General features: G+C 37.2%; 1 pseudogene; it reads right to left on the minus strand.

Moving 5' to 3' along the window:
- LOC127625331 (pyruvate carboxylase, mitochondrial-like) overlaps positions 1-21,987 on the minus strand; it is a 196,459-nt pseudogene that overhangs the window by 64,983 nt on the left and 109,489 nt on the right.

Here is a 21,987-nt window from a genome sequence, read left to right on the forward strand (position 1 = left end):
GACTTGAGAGGAGGGACCTCCAGCAGAAGTTAAAAGACACTTCCTGCCTCTTTCTCACTCTCTTTCCCCTGACTCTTTCTTCCCTCGCTGCGTGGTCGTGCTGACCATGGGTCCTGCAGGCCGGCAGGCCTCAACACCTCAAGCCATGTGCAACTTCAACACCATCGACTCAAGGAACCATCAAGCCTTTCTTCTGCGACTGCATCCTGGCGCTCTCTCAACAGCCAAGGGAATTGCAAGTATAGTACCAGTAGCTAACTGAACATAGATTTAGTATAAAGACATGAAAACCCCTTTGTAACAAAGGTGCTTTTAAATTAAGAAACAGATGGTTCCCTCAGATGGTTAAGTGACTCTTTTCATAACTTAATTTCCCTTATTCTGTTCCGGTTTAATTTTATTTTTCCCTTTCCCATGTATGAGTGATTTGGGTGTATGTTTCTGTTTAGATTAGTTATGTGATTGTATTTTAGTTAAATAAACTCTTGTGAACATTCTTGCGAGTTGATTCTGGTCTGCTTGTAAATCAATGTAAATTTAACGATTCGATCACTGCTCCATGCTAAGAAAAAGTTATTTTTGTGTGGCCACGAAAAATATCCTTTCTGAGAATTGATAAACAATCAATATGGAGTGTTCGCTGGATGAACCTATACATTTATTGCAATGTTAATTCAGCTACCTCAAGCTGATTCTATTAACCAATCTAAATGTTCATAATTAATTATAACGTGTTATGATTAAATATTCATGTTTCCCTTTTAATGATATGTTGATTGTGGTATATTTTGATAAATAATCTCATCCCTGTTTCTAAAAGATTTATCTTCAAAGCTATATGTGTAACATTACTGTCAATAAGCCATGAGAATAATATTACTCCAATAAGAGATTTAATCATAATTCTTGTGTAGTCTATGTGTAGGCCCTTGATAAGATAAAGAAATATCTTCAATGTCTTCTTTGTCTCAAAATAAAACAATAGCCAACTTGATAGCATTACAAAACAGCATTTCTCCAACTCCAAAATTCAAAAGAATTGCACAGAACTACCGGGTGTTCAATGAAGCGCTGTTCTTAATTTGTTCATATTAGTAGTGTCCATAACATTTATGCAGTTTAAAGAGATACTACTTGCAATGTTTTTTTTTTTTTTTAAATACTCAATTTATAAAAATAAATGCTATTTGGAGTCTTCTTTGTTTTGTAGCATTTATAACAATTAATTAATGATTTAGCTAAGTAACATTCGACTATTAAAAATGACTGAAACTGTACATCTAGTGTTATTATTAATAATAAAATCAGGGATGTTGAGTTATGTTTCATGCCATCCTTAAATGAATCTGTGCCCCACAAAAGCCACCCCAGTCAAAAAAGTCTGGACACGCCACTGTCAAGAAAACCTCTAAGCTGGGTTAACTTGTTCAGCAATAATGAAGAGAAAAATCGATAGAGGCAATATTTACCACATTGTCTGTGATTTACCAGATAACTCTACACTGCCTTATAATTAACTAGACGCTAAGAAATTGACACAAACAAATGGCAATGGGCTATACAAGTCCACTGGTGACCATAAATGCTGCACATTGATCACCAAACAATATGCTTCATCCCAGTAAAGGTAGATATTGATTCTGCGGCACCATGCTGAGCAGACAAAGATCGCTTGGAGCTGTAGGTAAAGATCAATTCCACTCTTCTATGACTGGTGGGAAGTTCACCGAGGTCAATTGCCACAGTAATATTACTTAAAAGCAGTTATTCTGCATTGCTAACAGAGGACCAAAGGTTACACTATAAACAATCAGTAAACATGTTAGTTGGAGTATAGAATGGGTAGTACATTTTCCATAATGTTCTATATGTTTTAAAAAGTCAAAAGTTTAAATTATTGCATTTATAACAAAGTTTGAGTTTGTTTAGTAAAATATTGTAAAGCTTGGTATTTTTAATGTGACTAAGCTTCTGTGGTAAGAGTTCTTGCTTTTACTTTCTATTCTGCTCTCACAATGTGAAAGCCTGATTAACAATATTCCATGAATTATTCTCCTAGATCACACTTAGAATCTCATGTTTTTCTGCACAAATCCTAACTCGCGTTTCATTCCTGGCCTATATTCGCAGGGGCACTTTAAAAACTTTCTCAACTTTTCTTCAATTCTAATCCCTATTAGCAACATTTCCTGTTGGAAATGTTTCTAAAGTAGACCAGATGCTTTATTTTTATCTATCAAAATGACACAAAGCAGTTTAAATTGTCTGTCAATGCTTTTAAAATTCAGTAAATGACAGAAAAATGTAGTCTAACTCAAGCTCTACAGAGGAGAGTTGGCACTAAAGAAGTACAGCTCTACCGTGATAGAGGGTAAAAAGGCCATTATGAAAAAAGGACAAACACACTTCATACTCATGGCCGTGACTCTCCGGGGAGATGGTGTATTTGAGATTGCGTTGCTTGAATCAATTTCACATATTTACTTAAAGCGAGATGACTCGTCTCCTGTTTTTTCCCCACCATACTCCCTCTTTCTCTCTAGGGTTCTTAGTCTTTGTAAGCTTCCATCACTTTTTGTCTGATGCCTTCCTGCAGAGACGCACTCCTCCAGTCTCGCTCTATGTCTCTCATTCTCCACATCTTCCCCTCATATTCAATACGGCCTCCAGGCTCCTGACAAGGCTCAACATCCTGACAGTGTTGAACATATCTTGATAACATAAAATCAGCCCTCACAGAAAAGAGGCAGTGCAAATAGAAATGGAAAGAGAGAAAGAGAAAGCAGAGAACGCAAAGCATCAGTGGATGCCATTGAGAGAACTAAATGTTCAGTGAACATGATCACTTTTTTTCTATATACAACATGGCCTGCAGAGCAGATGCATTTCAAAGGCAGCAGGATTGTGCAAGAAAACAAAATTAAATGTTCCAGACTTTTATTTAAACATGTAGCACTGTTAGGAGCAGGGACGCAGCCTTTGCTTCAATCATTTCTTCTCTTTATACCCCTTTCTTCAAGGCAAGCGTTATCCTGTGGTTTCTTATTGAGGTTACTTGTAAAAGAAACAGCCTGCTCTCGCAAACAAACAACGGTCCGAACACCATTTTATGGCCAATGCAATGCAAAATATGAAATTAATGTTTAACCCTGGGTGTTACAGAGGGGGTTGTCAGAGCATGAATGTGCATGTTTATGCATTGACATGGATTTTTATAAAGGAATAGTTAATCCAAAATGAAAATTCTGCTATTATTTACACACCCTCATTTGGTTCCAAACCTAAATGCAGTTATTTTTTTATTTAAAGAGTAAAGTTCCAAAAAGGACAAAAAGCACTATAAAGTACCATAATAGTAATCCATATGATTTGCGCGCAATATTACAAGTGTTCTGAAGCCAAATTATAGCTTTGTGTGAGGAACAGACCAACATTTAAAGTAGTTATTTATTACATGGGTAGTGTGGACTATTTGATTGTTTTGTTTTGTTTTCTGTCCTTTTTGGAGCTTGAAAACTGTGGTTTGTTGTATGGAGAAGAGATGTGTAAAGATTCTTCAAAATGTCTTTTTTAGAACTTTATTTCATTTTTAGATTACCTATTTATTTATAGACACCAAATTTTAACTGTTCTAGTCATACATTATTTAATCATACATACAGTGCATCCAGAAAGTATTCACAGCGCTTCACTTTTTCCACATTTTGTTATGTTACAGCCTTATTCTAAAATTTATTAAATTCATTATTTTCCTCAAAACTCTACAAACAATACCCCATAATGACAATGTGAAAGAAATTTGTTTGAAATCTTTGCAAATTTATTATAAATAAAAATATATATATATATATATTTTTTTTTTTTTTTAAATCACATGTACATAAGTATTCAGTCTTTGCCATGACACTCAAAACTGAGCTCAGGTGCATCCTGTTTCCAGTGATCATCCTTGAGATGTTTCTACAACTTGATTGGAGTCCACCTGTGGTAAAGTCAGTTGATTGGACATGATTTGGAAAGCCACACACCTGTCTATATAAGGTACCACAGTTAACAGTGCATGTCAGAGCACAAACCAAGCCATGAAGTCCAAGGAATTGTCTGTAGACCTCCGAGACAGGATTGTATCGAGGCACAGATCTGGGGAAGTTACAGAAATATTTCTGCAGCATTGAAGGTCCCAATGAGCACAGTGGCCTCCATCATCCGTAAATGGAAGTTTGGAACCACCAAGACTCTTCCTAGAGCTGGCCGCCCGGCCAAACTGAGCAATCAGGGAGGTGACCAAGAACCCGATGGTCATTCTGACAGAGCTCCAGTGTTTCTCTGTGGAGAGAGGAGAACCTTCCAGAAGAACAACCATCTCTGCAGCACTCCACCAATCAGGCCTGTACGGTAGAGTGGCCAGACGGAAGCCACTCCTCAGTAAAAGGCACATGACGCCTGGAGTATGCCAAAAGGCACATTAAGGACTCTCAGACCATGAGAAACAAAATTCTCTGATCTGATGAAACAAAGATTGAACTCTTTGGCCTGAATGGCAAGTGTCATGTCTGGAGGAAATCAGGCACCGCTCATCACCTGGTCAATACCATCCCCTACAGTGAAGCATGGTGGTGGCAGCATCATGCTGTGGGGATGGTTTTCAGCGGCAGGAACTGGGAGACTAGTCAGGATCGAGGGAAAGATGAATGCAGCAATGTACAGAGACATCCTTGATGAAAACCTGCTCCAGAGCGCTCTAGACCTCAGACTGGGGCAAAGGTTCATCTTCCAACAGGACAACGACCCTAAGCACACTCAAGATAACAAAGGAGTGGCTACGGGACAACTCAGTGAATGTCCTTGAGTGGCCCAGCCAGAGCCCAGACTCGAACCCGATTGAACATCTCTGGAGAGATCTGAAAATGGCTGTGCACCGACGTTCCCCATCCAAACTGATGGAGCTTGAGAGGTCCTGCATAGAAGAATGGGAGAAACTGCCCAAAAATAGGTGTGCCAAGCTTGTAGCATCATACACAAAAAGACTTGAGGCTGTAATTGGTGCCAAAGGTGCTTCAACAAAGTATTGAGCAAAGGCTGTGAATACTTATGTACATGTGATTTTTCTCCACAAGGGCTTGAAATCACTTAATCACTCAAAGAAGAACATCCCCCATACACATTCCTAAACAAAATATTAACATTTCCATCCACATGACTCACCTGACTAGGATAGAAAAAAAAGGCTAAAAGATAAAAGAATCATATTTCAAACATACTGTCATTATGCATGTCTGCATGTTTGTATTTGTGTGATCTGATCTACAGTAAATTTGTGATATTTTAGCACAAACTGAAAATGCAGACAGAGGGCTCTATTTTTATGATCGTGCAGCATGTAATGAGCATGCACAATGCCTCATCCAATTTTTGTGCGAATGCTAATTCTAAGCACAATTTTTTTAACAGTGCAAAGCGCAAGAGGCCATGGGTTGGAGTGTTTGTGCTATCTGTGGGTGTATGCACACAAACTGTGGGTGTATTGTAAGTTCGTGAAATGGCACAAAGCGCAATTTCCTATTTTCCTGATAAATAGGTCATTGTTTTAAAACGTTTGGGAAACATGTCTAAATCATAAAGTCAAAAATCAGTTCCTGCATTTGCAGTTTTGGGATTCCACCAGCAGATAATATTAAAGAGCTATCAATCACTTTTAAAACCATGATTTGTGTGTCAGTAGATCAACAATAATAATGCTAAAAAGTTTATTGTACAAAGAACAATGGTATAGAATCAAAGCAAATTTCAAGCAAGTAAGACACGGGTGAGCAGGAGGAGAGCTAACAGTCACAGAGAGGACGATAGAAAACACACACACACACACACACACACACACACACACAGTATACATCGCTATCCAGAGCAGAGCAGGTGACCTATACAGTCACTGAGCAGGGGACGCATTGCATATAGCCCATTGACACTATACCAAATTCTTATGAATGGGCTGTCTTCATTTATATTAATGTTGCTTGACAGAAAATGGAATATGTAAAAGGATGCAGACTGTGCAAAAACCAGAGAGAATTTCATTTGCACTTGACCCAGCCCATTAGCACTTTTGAAGTTTTGCCAAACCTGCTTATACCTTGGCGTAGCACATACTTGCACGAAAATATAAAAACTTAATTGCCATGCCCACTGAGGGGAGAAAAATAGGTTCTGTATTTGAATTGCTGTTGTCCACTGTAATTCACACGACAAACAATATTGTATACCAATAAATGTACACTTATTGAAGTACACAGTGAGGGCTAGTTGTAAGTAAATGTTCTTGTGTGATTATGGGTAGCTTTAAGCACTGTACTGGTAAACACTCAAGTGTACGTGCATATACAGTATATGGATATTGGAGCTTTTCTACAATTTGAAGCTGGGTTACAGCAGAAAAACACAGACATACAAACACAGACTGCCACGATCTGTAATACTGTACACCTTCCATGTCCATAATACCCAATAACATAGTGTCCTAACAAGGCACAATGAGACAGACAACGTGCAAAAAGACATTCTGTTGGTCACTTGGTTTCAATTTCTGTTGTAACATGTCCTGAGCATTAGCACAGCCCACCGTGCCACATCTCTGACCAACAACTGTTAAATCTCATTGCTATAAAATATAGTTCTATATAGCTATGCATCAAAGCTTAAGTGTGTAATTACTGAGCCAACTGTGTCACCAAACAAAATTGTGAAAAAAAATAATTGTTTTCAAACAAGTTTTTAGATCACTCCCCGTCTGCCATTTGTCAAGCTAATACTGCCGTGTCAGGCTGGTCGGGATGCTCAAACAAAACTTTATTTGCCACAGTGCCAGTGTTACACATTTTGGAGGAAATCAACCTACAAATGCTCACTTGGAGTTGTCTCTGCATATTAAGCTGGTAAGTGCACTGGAGTCACTGTAATATAGATAGTGAAAGTAACATCAGCTAAATGACAAATTGTTAATTAGTAGCCGTCTTCCCATATTTCTGAAGTCCAATATATTCATTGGTCCTGATCCAGACCTTTAAAGTGTGCCAGTAGAAAACCCCAAGGGAGATGCTGGTTTCCCAATTCTACCTCAGCTAATGGTGGATGGCATAACCACGCTCCATTATTTGAACAGTTAATTAAATCTTGTGGTGGCGGTTCTAGATAAATTGTCTATTAGAAGATGCCTAATAAAAACAAGGGAGCTTTCAAGACCCACAGCAGCATTTCTCCTGCTGAAAGCAGCGATGTGAGCTTGAGAGAGAGAGCAAGCGATAGACGAAGAGAGATATATAGGGAAAAAGTGTAAGAGATCGAGGTCGTGCAAAAAACACAGTGTTAATGCAGTGAAGTCGAGAGGAGATTAATCAAATGTGGAAGAGGAGGGAGCCTGTAAATTAAGGCAGCAGGAGAGGTTTTAACCCTTTGCATGTCCTGAAGTGTTCCTCATCAGTCTTCATTAAAACCAGCCATTTTCAAGATATGTGCATGAGGCAAAAATAGGAGATTAGATGTAGAGATGTAGCCTATGTTAGAGAGAGAACGTTAAATGCTTCCCTGATGTAGGGCTCCAGACTTCGACTAAAATGGTCACAAATCAGATGAAAAATTACAATTGTTCAGTAAAATTACTGACCCTCATGTTGTTCCAATTCCATATGACATTTTCTTCCGTGGAGCACAAAAGGAGATGTTAGGCAGAATGATGACCATTCACTTTCACTCAAAACATATTTTTGCCCATTTTTAAGATTTACACATTTAAATTTCATAACAAAACTCCAAATTGAATTGCGTAACCTTTAACTAAATTAAATTAATAAAACTTTATTAAAGTTCCATGGAGAAAAAAAAGTCTATGGTTTGGAAGAACATGTAAATACAATTTTAACATAATTTTAATTTTTTGTTGAACTATCCCTTTACTTGTCGATTATACAATTTATAATCTAGTTGCTGATGAGAGATAGGGAAACATTTTGTCAATCCAGTTTTTTTCTTTTTATTATTATTTGCTAAAGAGACTTCATAACTTGTTGATATGACAATGTGCAGTTAAAGATTTACCACAGAGTTTTGTTTGTAAAAAATAATAATAATAGCATTAATAGTAGTATTAATTAGGGCTGCACGATATTGGAAAAAACTGACATTGCGATATTTTGTTTTTCTGCGATATATATTGCGATATGAAAAAACACAGGATAACTTCACCAGATGACATGAATAGCTCTATTTGAGAAGAATTAATTATTCTAGAATGATTGGGGTGATTTTGTAGGGAACTGCATCTTCATGGAAAATAAACTGAAAATGACTTTTTACTTTTTGACTTATTTTGGGTAGATTATTTTATTATAATAATTAATACACTGTTTAATTCACCATGGTTCCATTGTATTCCTGTAATACTCCTCTATCAATTCACCCTGAAGTCAATGATCTAACATGTTATGATATTAATAATGCATGTTGCTTACCCTAAAATAAAGGGGCTCATTTGTGAATGAAGTGTGGTGTCTAGAAGGGATTCGGGAGATTACAGGAGGCTTTATCTCTGTACTCCAACCAGTTTAAAACAGAGCATTAGACTAAGGAAGTTTCATTATCACAATAATTAATGTGAATGACAAAATAAGTAATTTAACATTTTATTATATTACAAATTAGATTACAAACCTCTTTTTTTATTTTAAGTATCTTTCAATTTAAACCCTTTGGGGAAAAAAGTGCAGCTATACACCAACCCTGAGTGGTTTACAAAAATACAACAAAAAATAAAATGTTTCTAAAAGAAATAAGTTGAGTGATTGTATTACATACCACTTGTCAAGCGACCAGATCATGTTTTTATAACCCTCTTTGGTAAACGTGTTAATTGGTAACATGTCTTTCGCAATGTGAAATGTTACTGAATCTGTGATTTTTTTTCTGCTGTTTGGAACCTTTCTCGTATGGTGTAACACTGGCAAAGGCATCTGAAATAGTTTTTTGCTTTGGACGGCATTTAGATCTGGCTTTGCACTCGACATACAAAGACTTGTGGCGCTGACTTAAATGATCAAACAAACTGGTCTTGTTTCCTCGTGTTGTGGCAACAATTACAAGACAATCTCGACAAAGTACCTGTTTTTGGTCAACAACATCCTGTCTGTAGAAAAATATTTCCATATAACAGACAATGCATTTCATTTGGCAAATAAATCCACCGTTTCTTTTGGCGCAAGCAGAGCCTGTACGTCAACAATGTGCAGCAATTTTTTTATTATAATAAATTCTGTGCATCTATGAACCCATAAATCGGAGTAAATTACGTAATATCAGACAGATATAATGCTACATTTCCTATTGGAAAAAAAAAATATTGTATCTTAATACATCGCACGTTCTGCGATATGACAATTGCGGATACGCACATCGCGATGTCGATGCTGAAACGATATATTGTGCAGCCCTAGTATTAATAATAATTATTTATTTATTTACAATAAATAGCATTGGCTAAGTTAAGCCTAGTTAGGCCAAATAGTAAGGTTGGAATTATTTAAAGGGAGAATTTTATTTGGGAGTAAATTTGTCAGGTGGGTGACTTGTTAGAACCACAACCTTCTGCACCCATTCCACATGCTAACTGTTCATCTAACAATGGAGAAGCATACAGTTACAGAGTCGTAAATCTTCAATCAATACAATAGATCCTCTAAATTCATTCTTAAAACTTGAGCCTGAGTGACAGTGCTTCTAAACAACAATCTATATCAAGTGATTATATAATTTTTCAAAATAAATAATAATAATAATAATAATAATAATTTGGCTCCTACATTTTTTTAATTTTAGGAGCCAGTGTCTCTCTAATTATTTATTTAGTCTGGAGCCTTTAAATGACCGACAATTCACTGATGAGCTGTAGCATCTGTTTCCCCTCATGCCACTCTTTTAACACTGGCAAAAACCAGGACAGATTCTCTTAACAGAGCCTCCATACTGAATTTCTAAAGATACTTACAGGAAAGTTCCTTCCCTTATGGTATTTATGTACACAATCATTTATTCAGGCTGATTAAGTGCAAACACTCCCTGACAGCTTCTCCCATCTGCAGCTCTCCCTTCCTCCTAAAGCGGCACATCAGAAAGCGTGAGGTCTGCACCTTTTTTCTGAGAGCGCCATTAGTGCATTTGCTCAAACTCCGATCACATTATGCTGATAAATACCATATTATGTGTGTATATTACTGTCTATGGCTAATGTGCCTCATCCAGCATGTTCAGATTTATGTGTGAAAGATTGAAAAAAAATACATAAAAAAAAAACTCAAGATCTTCTAAATGGAATATTTTTAACTCCAGGGCACTCAAGATCTGATCACTGGCTCAGACGGCAGCCAGCAAGACTGTGAAGTGCTTGGTGTTCAGATGTGTTTCAAAGAACAGCACATTCAATGGGGGAAAGGAATCTATAGGTTCTGTCATGGAAATAATCCACACTTCTCATTTGATTACTTCGTCTCAGGCTGTCATTACTTTTTTGCCGTGTTCCAGTCTATCTTGCATTTGCTGAGGAAGCCACTTTCAGCATTTTGCACTCTGATATTCCTTGACTAAAGCATTTGCTCTAAAAATCTATTTGACCAGTATACTAGAATAATGACACACATAATCTCAGCTCAGTTCCACAGAAGAGCCCTTCAAAGGAGCAACTGAAGCAATTTTAAAAGGTCTTGGGCGATCACAGTTTTGCTGCGTCATATCAATTACACAGGCACTACTGTCAGAAAGGTCTCTGCATTGAACTATATCTAGTCTCAGCCTCAAATGACAAGGACCGGCCACTGTTTGCTGAACGTCTGATGCATGTTGCTCACAAAACTAAGAAGCTCTTTCTTAATCTGGCAAACTCAAATCTGACTGGCTGAGCTTATGCAACTTCCATGAATAAAAACCAACTGGTCTTTTAATTAAGTCAAGTTTAAAAGATACCAGGTTGATAAAACGAGTCGTTTTGAAGATTAAATAAAAGAGGATTTGCCAAAATTTGCCAGGTTAGTGGCTTCTCTTTGAAAGAAATTCTGAGTACTGTTTGATGCAATTATGTAGCAAGATCTTATTTCCGTAAATACTAGATCTTATTTCCGTAAAATCCCAGTGAGCAAGCTAAAAAAAAATATATAAAAAAAGATCCAACAAAAACTATTTTGTAATAATGTCAAATTCTCTGAACATTCACTTTTATCTGCTGATGCTCTAGCACCTCTTACCTTGACACCACGTACACGGAACTCTGCTAATGCTCGGCTCATCTTGGCAGAGGCTGCTGGCAGGTCCTTTCCACTGGCAATGACTTTAACCAGAAGTGAGTCATAATGAGGGGAGATGATAGCACCCTGGAAGGCAGAGGCACTGTCCAGCCTTATGCCCATGCCCTCTCCACTCCGGAAGACCTTTCGAGAGAACAGAGAATGATGGTTAGAATACACATTAGACTGATCTCAACTAATGTGTGTGATGGACTACGCTTCATTCAACCAAATTACAGAGATTTAAGAAAGTCTGAATTTAAAATGGCACATAGACTACAGCCTTATTTTCAATTGTGAAAAGATAAAAAGGGAGGGCAACACAATGGCACCCTGAGGGTGGTCTGCAGGTAAGACAAAAAATATAATTTGTACACCTTTATCAAATTTTTTTACACTGACTGTGTTGGAAAACCTGAAGAATTCATGTTATGGTGAAATATGTAAAAGGCCCCCTTTAAACCTGGCATTAACATGCCAGTTTTCATGCGTTTTCTGTGTTACATATACCAGTACTTGCATATACCACACTCTTTCTAGAAACATCATCAAAATAATGTCAATATTTAATGAACAAACGCACAATGGGTGGCAGATGTGTTTAACTTTGTGCAGTTAGTGGAATATTCCAGGCTCTATACAAGTTAAGATGAATCGACAGCATTTGTGGTATAATGTTGATTATCACAAAATGTATTTTGACTGGCACCTTTTCCGAGGGTTTAAAGGCAGAAATGTGAAGCCTATTTTATAAAACACACATCAAGTAAATCAAGTAAGTTAACAGGAATTTAATTCAAAGGCACATTCTTAATTTTTGTGTTCCACATAAGAAAGTAATTGAGGGTTTTGAATGACATGTGGTTGAGTAAATGATGACAGAAATGTAATTGTTGATTGTTCTATACCTTTAAATAGAACATAACAGTGGATTATTTATTACATTACGTCGTCATAGCCACAAAGTTGTAAATTTGGATAGAAATTTACACAGAAAATGTAAGCGATTTTATCACACTAAAATCATGTTTGCAGGCATATTGTTTATGTCTTGTGGCTATACTTTTGAAACAGTGAGTATTTTAACATTTATGGATTAGCCCCATTCACATCCATTGTAAGTGCCTCACTGTAACCCAGATTTGAGCTTTTTATAAAGTTGAGTCAAAATGAATTTTTGTAGTAATCAACATTATGCCACAAATGATGTTAATTGAGCTTAACCTGTATTGAACCCAGAATATAACTTTAAATTCTACACAAATCTGCATGCAGATATTCGCAGGCATCCTAGTGAATGAACGTGTCAAATTGCCTGTTAAACTGTTTCGAGCATGATTTCACAATCTCAGAACATGTCATTTGGATTGAATGGTCTGAATGCAGTGTTGAAAAAACCTGTTGAGCGGTTTAACAAAACAGCTCTTCAGGGTGAGGCGCAGGAGGCAGCCCTCAGTCACTTAACAGCACAGGACGTTAAAACAACAACAACAACAACAACAACAACAAAACAACAACATTTTAAAATCTAACATTTCTCAGAGAGCTGCCGCTTGAACTCGGCAAACATTCATCCTGCAAAAATACAGCAAACACTGACACAAGCACCTAGGGGAGTGTGCCAGCAATAAGAACAAATTGAGGGGAAGAAAAAAAAACAGTGACACACAAACACACTCAAAAACACTCACATTGCAGCCAAATGGCAGCAGTCATTTACTGTTGCAATTGTGCTTCATCTCAGCCTCTGGCATCCACATTACAATCATCAGCACAGTAATATTGATGTGCGTATCAGAGACAGACAACAACGGATGTATTGTAAGGGTGTTATTTATTTATTTTTTTAACAGAGGAATGCGATAGCCAAAGAGGCCTTGGCTTCATTGCAGTTTGCTCTGGGAGATGGCTAAGATTGTTTAAGGTCGATCGCGCTGCCGACATAAAACATGCTAATGAACAACAAATCCACCAGAGATTAAAAAGCATCACCATGGCAATCCAAAAGAGTAATTTCATATCACTCAAGTTGAGTAGAAATTTGATTTTACGCTTCTGCAACCCAGAGAGATCAGAGCGATAAAGCGTGATTTCACTGTTATTCACAGCTTAAATGTCACCATAGATAGAAAGCAAGCATATATATATATATATATACACATATACACATATACATATATATATATATATATATATATATATATATATATATATATATATATATATATATATATGTTTTTTTATTATATTATTTGAGATTTGCTGTAAATGAATAATTCATCCCCCCCAAAAAAAAATTTTTGTAACACAAAATGTGAATGAAAGTTAATGAGGACTGGTGTGGTCAACAATGTTGCCAAATACTTGAAATAAATAGTCGCTAAAATTGCTAGATGACGTCATGTGTTAATTAGCATATTCATGATGTCATCACGTCATATTTGCATTCTGCCTTGTGTCAGCCCTTTACATCTGTTTGCTTCTCTTCTACTTTCTGTGCCTTCATACTGTATTTTATTCCCAATAAAGCTGTTCTCATGTACATATTTGTTCTGTCAGACAACGGAACGAGTACGAATTAGTGATTGAAACACCGCCCATTAAGACTACATGTTAACTGGTAGTCACTTCCAAGCAATTTCCAAGCTGCTGTTATACACTGCTAAAATCCTGATTTTATAAAATCAGTTAAAGACAACGGCTGTGCTATGATTTCAGCTATATTTACATAAAATGTATGTAAAATGATCACTAAAGAGAGAAAGTTAGAAGCGACAGAATGTCTTGTTTTTTCTCTCACACAACGCGCAGCCTCCGTCTGTGTAACAGTGAGTGATAAGCAATACAAATAATGGTCAAATTAAATTGTTTAAATTAAAACAAAGGAGGAGCAAACCATGCTGATTATTGATTGGTAACATTGGCAACTATGTTTGCACATGTGCAGCTCATTCACGTCTGTGTCATCTGCTGTGCGGTGAACTGAATGTGCTGCTCCTCTGTCTGCCACTCACTGAACAGAGTAGACACAGAGAGAGGTGTGCCTACGGCGGGAAAGCAAGACCTTGCGATCACACGGCAGTGCTGGCGACTCTTCTATGGAAAGTAGCTAAGATTTCTCCAAAAGGTCATTAAGTTGACAACACTGGTGGTCAAGCTTTAAAATGACACAAAAAGCACCATACAATTATCATAATAGAGTTTCAAACAACTTGTGCGTGATATACAAAGTTTTCTGAAGTCATGCGATATCTTTGTGTCATTCAGATCAGTCAGATTCATGAACAAATCATTCAAATCAGTTTTGTGAACTGGAGATTAGTTATCTCAAACTAATCATTCATTTATGAATCTGACTTGATGTCAAGATGTTAAGTCGTTTAAATTGTCATTTTTACAGTTGATACAAGTAGGACATGTATAAACTGTTGTAGTGGTAACAGGTGGTACACGATCATGCCAGTTGAGGCCCAGAATATTCTGCAGACATCCTATGTGGAACTGTTCAAGAGACTTCATATGGCGACTATAGGTGACTCAAGCTTTGATAACTGTAGAGCAGGCTGGATATGCAAACTGCTTGACATACGGGAACCTTTATATGGAGGTAGAGGTTCTTGTTTTGGAAGACCCAACGCCTGATCTCCCAAAGGAGGCTGATACAAGTTCGGTTATGTATTTCGCGTCAATGCTGAAATGCTCTGAGTGGATACTGCCCAGGTATTTGAAAGATGGAACTATTGCAAGTTGATCATTGTTGATTGTGAAGACTGGAAGTGTCAGTGGTGTTCCAGAGCTCCACTGGCAGACCACCTCTGTTTTTGAGGTTTTAAAAGACTCTCCAACCTTGCTATAGGCCTTAAAAACTATGGCAAGGACAGACTGAAGGCCTTGTGGCGAGTGAGCCACAAGAGCAGAAATTAGCATACTGAAGCTCTAGGACCCGTTCTTTAACAACTTGGGGACTGCCTGGAACCTTCTGATATTAACTTCAGACTCCCATCCAGTCTGAAGTTCACTGCAACACCACTGCTGTCCTCCAGCTCTTTATGGAAAAGATGGGTGATGCATAACAGAAAGATGTTGAAGAGGCCAGGAGCCATCATACAACCCTGTTTCACACCTGTATGTCCAGGGAAAGAATCAGACTGTTGTCCTCCAATGGTCCCACGAGCCATCATCCCATCGTGGAAAGATTGAATGATGCTAACACACTTGGTTGGACAACCACATTACAAAGGAGCTCCCTGTTCACAGTTTGAAATTATTTGGAGAGGTCAATGAAGGCCATAAAGAGGTTCTGATGTTGGTTGCTGCACTTTTCTTGAAGCTGCCGTGTGGTGAAGATAATGTCAACCGTACTCCTGTTCCTTTGATAAACACACTGTAACTTATTCAGTGATATTCTTGATCAGCTTCTGTAGCAGAACCTTTGATAGGACTTTTCCTGCAACAAGAAGAAGAGACATTCACCTACTGTTGCCGCAGATGGATAGATCACTATTGTTCTTGTAGATGGTAATGATGTTGTCATCCTACCACTGTGGAGAAAGTCTTTACTTTCCCATGCCTCTGTTATAAGATGGTGGAGAGTTCTTGTGCAAATGTAGCCATGCTTCAGCAATTCAGCTGGGATTTTGTCAACACTAGGGGACTTGTTTTTTAAGGAGCACACAGCTGTCAGAACTTCAAAGGAGGTGGGTGGCTGAATGAGAGAGTGAATAGTGGGGAAATCAGGCAGCTCTGCAGGTATGGAGTGGTCAACATATGCATGCTGTTTAAGAAGGTAATTGAAGTGTTCTGTCCACCTCGATAGAATCCTGTGCTGTCTTTCAGGAGTGTGATGTCATCTGCTGTTTTCAGAGGAGTGATGGAGCAATGTCTTGGGCCATATATGGTTTTAATTGCATTGTAGAAATTATGAATGTCATTTCTGTTTGCATACATTTGGATTTCATATGCCTTGTTTAACCACCAATCATTTTGCAGATTCTGTATACATTCCATAAAATGCAATACAAGTTGAAACAATTTTATGGAGCTTTTTTAACTTTTTGAGGCATGACATCCCCAGTTCTCATTCGCATACATATTATGGAAAATATTATCCAAGATTTTCTTAAAAATTCAACTTTGGAATTACATGAAATTAATATTCATACATGTTTGAAACAACATGAAGGTGAGAAAATATTGACAATTTCATTTTTGGGTGAGCTATTCCTTTAAAAAACGAATTTCATTTGCACACAATAATTTTTTTTTTTGCAGAAACAAGAAATATCATGACATCGTTATCTGGCGAGTTCCATGCTGATCCGTCAAGCTGGGCTTAGACATGTCAAAGAAAAACAAGACAGGACATCCTCAGCAGTGATCCAAAGCAGTGTGCATCAGTATTCATCATCAGATGGATGCTTTAGGACAGGATTTTTGCAGAAGCACTACTGATCTGGGTCACAGCAAGTCTTCTGGAGGAAGTGAGTCTCACAAAGGAATTAAAAAAAGGCAAGTAAGCCAGAGCTCTGCATGGGTCAGTCTTATGCTGCCTTTTCTCAGTATTTTTCTCACTGGTTGTATTTAAGAAATTTAGAAGCAGGGCTGAAGTGAATGCTGAAATTGGTGCTTGCACATCCAGGGGGTTGCAAGTTATATCAGATCTTTATAGGAATAGAACAAATCAACAATTACATTTCTGTCATCATTTACTCAACCACATGTCATTCAAAACCCTCATGACTTATTTTCTTAATGTGGAAAACAAAAGGGTAAAAAAATGACGAATGTGCCATTTAATTAAATTATGGTCTGTTCATCATACAAAGTAATAATTTGCCTTTAGGACACTAATGACTCACAAGGTGCATGGAATACTTTTGACACTTTAAGGTGCTTCATTAAACATTAAAAGTGAGTCACTATGTAGTGCCATTGTATTGAATTCAGCCGACGTGACATTCATTCAATTATTTCCTTTTATGTTAAACTGAAGAAAAAGTCATATGGTTTAGAACAACATGGAGGTGAGTAAATTATGACGGGTTTTTTTGGTGGTGAACTGTCCCTTTAAATACAATTAAAGACCTGTACGTGCTATGCCGAGAAGAGAGAGAGAGAGAGAGAGAGAGAGAGAGAGAGAGAGAGAGAGAGAGAGAGAGAGAGAGAGAACCTATCGGGTAGGAAAAAGAACAAAGTGATTGAGAGCCGGAGAGAGAGAGACATTTCGGAAGAGGTGAAGGGAAGCAAGAGACAGAGACAGTAATAGATGGAACAAGATCCCACAGTTTCTGAGCTCCTAGCAACCCTGCATGCTCTAACAGGCAGAAAACCATCACAGCAACCCAGGAGAGAGATGAGTTAGAAACGTTCACCAGATTCTTTTATCTCGGAGTGAAATGTGATGCGTGGAAGATCGTGTCTTTAAATGCGTCAACCTGATCGTACACAGTCCTCGTAAAAATAGGCATGATTTGAAAGGTTGTCTTATCTAAGAGAAGATGTGTGATAAGTAGTTTGAATCTCAAAAGTTGGATGCCTTCTGGCTGATATTTAATGCATAAAGAAGAGCAGTTATTCCCAACCGGAGGGTACACATGCCTCAGGGGTTACTTAAGAATGTTCCAGGGGGTACTCTGAAAAATTGGTGCTTTGTTAAAAGCAATAAAATGGAAATGAAAACAAATTAAAACTGTCAAAAGATTCAAGTCACACTATGGAATTCTGGGCTCTCTGTGGTTGAAATATAAAATGTTTATTTTTGTTATTTTTTGTCAATTGTGCTTCATCAGTGAGCTTCTATGTGAATGAATCTGATGTTTTAAGGTTAGCCATGGTTGCCTCAGATCACCATATCAGAACAGATTTGACTAGCTACACCAACAGTTACTGATAGTAATAAAGTCCAACAAAATGAATGTCAGAAATAGATGTTATAAGAGCAAGCAGCATATCAGCTGCCGGACCTAAACGTATAAAGTAAACACACATTTATTTTGTGACAAAATAAACCCAACAGCTCTAAATGTTAATCATTATTATCATTATTACTAATCAAATTATATGCAAGTTTTTGTTCAAGTCTCAAACTGCAAATTACTTTTGTTTTGTTAAACAAACCATTTGTTAAACATGCCCCGAACCGGATCTTTATAATGGATCACCCGACGAGAGCTCTTTGAACTCAAGAGCTCAGGTTAGCGGTTGTAGGATTATCCATGATCAAAGCCATCCAATGAGCACAACACCACATTCCACAGATCAGTGGGATCCCCCACCGAGCTATTAGAGAGTCATAAAAATAAATCCATGGCACCTATATTGCTGAAGGAGACATCTCTCCCATGCCTGCTTAATCTCAAACTAGGGTTTGTAATGACAGAGCTGACCAATAAAGAAGATCCTTCTTTGTTCCACAAACTTAAACCCTCAACATGACCTTCTGAACTTCTACACAGGGCTGAAGCAGGTTTTCTTTGAAAGGTTTCCTTGTGAGATTCAGCAGCTAAAAGGGGATGAATGAACACTTCACACAAACTTTAACCCTGTAAAATATACACCACACATAGCCTTTCTATATAATTCTGAAAATGACTATGACCTGTGATCACTTATTTACTGACAAATGAATGATTATAGCCTGCTGTACCTTTTAAAATATGATTTGTAATAACTTCTAACTAACAAATCGATGATTATAATCTTTAATCTTGTATGGTAACTATTCAAGGATTAACTTGATATTATACCCCCACAATCAGGTTTCTCATAACGTGTAATATATTATCCATGTTGTAAAACCAATGAATTAACCAGTATAATTTGTAACCAGGGATTTGTTACTTACACGTGTAATATTCATGAAAGCATATCACATTTAGTATGTAAATGCTTGCTTGTTTACGTAGAGAATGTTGATGACAACGAATGTCATGTCTCTTGCCCTATTTTCAAGACATAAAAGTTAATGTTTAAACATGCAATATTTTGAGCAGGAGTTGAAAGAATCCTCCACATAAAGGATTGTAAATCAACTTTGAAAAAGGACAGACCAGTCGACCATGTAACTGAGAAGCCATTTCTGATTGGCTCAGGACACCTTTGGGGTGTGGCCAATTTCAGTTCGAAACTTTCCTACCTAGAAAGAACTCTTAGATCTTTTTTCTTCTCTCTTGAAACAGTCTCGTGGAACCGTGGCTTGGTCTCCTCTCTTTGTCTCTCTTGCTCCTTCCTAATACTCTGTGCCATGTGGAGTCCAAGGAAAACTTGGGCCACAAAATCCCTAGAAAGCCTCTCACTCTCTGCTCTACGGTTCACACACCCAACATGAGTCGCCCTTGCGAAAGGCCTCACTTCAAAGCCCAATCATCATCCATACAGAAAACAACAAATCAACAATCCTTACAGGGTCCAAGACAACGACAGAACAAACTTTCTACAAATGGCAAAGAACCGAGCAATGCAAGGAAATTCAACAACAGGCAAGTACACACTCAAAGTGCTGGTGTATTAGTTCAATACTTTGGGTAATCCGATTGCAAATCTATTTAGACTCAAAGAAAGATAAATGGTTCTTAAGGCATTGTCACCAGACTAGATAAAGTTCATTCTCTCTGTATTGATCATTTATTTCACATTCTATCACTTTACTCACCAACCTGTTTCATGTTGTATGTGTTAGATTAGTTTATTTTTACAATAACAATAAAGTTTGTATTCAAAGATAATTTGACTGTGGTATATTTTGATAAATAATCTCAAACCTGTTTTTAAAGATTTCGCTTCAAAGCTATACCTAAAATATGTGTGATATTATTTTCAATAAGCTATGAGAATAATATTACTCCAATAAGTGAATTAATCATAATTCCCTTATTAAAGCTAATTCCTTACAATAGAAATTGTGAGAGGATCAAACATGATGTTGTATTACGATTATAATGGTGGAGAATTTTATTCAGACAAATAATCTAATTATTTGTCATTTTTCTTTCTTAATATGGTTGTTGAACGTGACTAATTCCATTATAAATTTCCTTACATAATGATGTAGAATAAGGACAATTAAATTAATTCCTAGATCACACATATAATGGTGGAGGTATGCAGGCACTTTAACCCATCCCGTGTACATGTACATCAAATTAAATTTGCTACAACAGATTGAATTAAGACACTGTGCAATTTTTGGCCACGATTCTGAAATTTTGCGTGGCCGATAGGTTACTAATCTAAAAGAGGAGCAAGGCGTACTATAACCCACCTTTTTTGTTTTCTCCAATGTGAACTGTGAAGTTTGTAATTTTTCAGGCCACAAGTCTTTTTATTTCCACAATGAATATTTGCTTGTGGAAGCTCATTATTAATGTAGGCTACCTCCCACACTCCCATTCATTCTCAACATCTGTCATTTTCTGTATTTGTTATGGTCTTTTTTGTCTTTTTTATGGGCCTATTTGACAAAATCCATCTTTCTTGTAAATATTAGCCTATGCTCGTGATGGAGTGGTATTGGAGCAATGGAAATGCTGATGTCTCGACTTCCAGAGAAAGAAAAAAAATGCTCCTCCGTGGTGGGCAAATTTCGGCGTTTCACTTCTATTCCACAACACTCCCGTAACGTGAGTCACGTTCATTGATCGGGATGATTGGGACCACAGTAGGCTACAATGTATATCATACAGTCTGACATAATGTCGCTGAGTGTGCCATGGCGATATCAATGCGTTCAGATCATGCAGTCGGTCAGCAACAATCGTAAAGGACTATTATAAATCGTACAGTGTGCACCCGCCTTTAGTCACTTTCTCAGCGAATCAGCCATCAGAGAGTTCACAACAGGGAGCGCAGACATTTCAAAATAGTAGTCCCATGTGTATTTCGGGCTTGTTACTAATTAAAAGTCATGTGTTATGTACCAAATCTTTTTTTTTCCTGGTTATTATTGACTGGGACTGGAGTGGCACAATAAACTGCATCTAAGATTTCATTCAATTTGCACTCTAGTAGTCTTTGTGTCTGGGCCATACTGGGTCACAGTAAATATATATATATATATATATATATATATATATATATATATATATATATATATATATATATATATATATATATATATATACATACACACACTTATTTATTTGTGATGCGAGATACAGCTTTTGATACTCAGGGCCATCGAGGTATACATACACAACTATTACACAAGGTGCAAACATTCAATAATGCTCAAGAAGGCAACACAATACTATATGCCTATTATACTTTATGTAAATACCTGTTATGTAGATTCTGAAGGGAAGTACTAATATATATATTTTATCCCTTACATTTGTATAAATTCTGAAAGGGGTGTGAAAACTTCAGACAAAAAGGGAACGCAAATTTGTGCACTCAACTATACAGAATATATAGAACTATCAGCCATCTTTTCTTTGGCTTTCTGTCTTGTTTTTGAACAACAATCTAAATTGAGCAATACTGTTATGTGGTGACTAGAACAGCCATTTGGCTCCTACATTTTTCAGTTTAGAAGCCAATGGCTACTTAGTCTTTTTTTTTTTTTTTGTCTGGAGCCCTGCATATCCGAACATGGAAAACGCATTTGGATCTGCACCAAAACAATTGGTCCGAGACCACCTGGACAGAGAAGAAATCTGTAGGTCAGCTCATT

The sequence above is a fragment of the Xyrauchen texanus genome, chromosome 31 (assembly GCF_025860055.1).
Source record: "Xyrauchen texanus isolate HMW12.3.18 chromosome 31, RBS_HiC_50CHRs, whole genome shotgun sequence".
Classification (NCBI taxonomy): Eukaryota; Metazoa; Chordata; class Actinopteri; order Cypriniformes; family Catostomidae; genus Xyrauchen; species Xyrauchen texanus.